Raw genomic sequence first — 223 nt, 5'->3', positions numbered from 1 at the left:
TAATGAATTTTTCTTACTGTCCACACTAAAATCCATTTGTCTATTTAGCACTCTGACTAGCTCTTTCATCCATGCATGATTGTAACAGAAATGTTGGTTCACTGAGTTATGTATCTCTTCTAAATGTTGATACATCTTATTATACTATAACAAAAAAACATTTGTTAATATCACCATCAATCTCAGAAAAATATGGAAAGCTTTTTTTTCTTTTATTTTATTA

Source organism: Leptonychotes weddellii, chromosome 5 (assembly GCF_054177405.1).
Source record: "Leptonychotes weddellii isolate Sample4059 chromosome 5, ASM5417740v2, whole genome shotgun sequence".
Taxonomy (NCBI): Eukaryota; Metazoa; Chordata; class Mammalia; order Carnivora; family Phocidae; genus Leptonychotes; species Leptonychotes weddellii.
Note: the sequence above shows the minus strand (reverse complement) of the source record.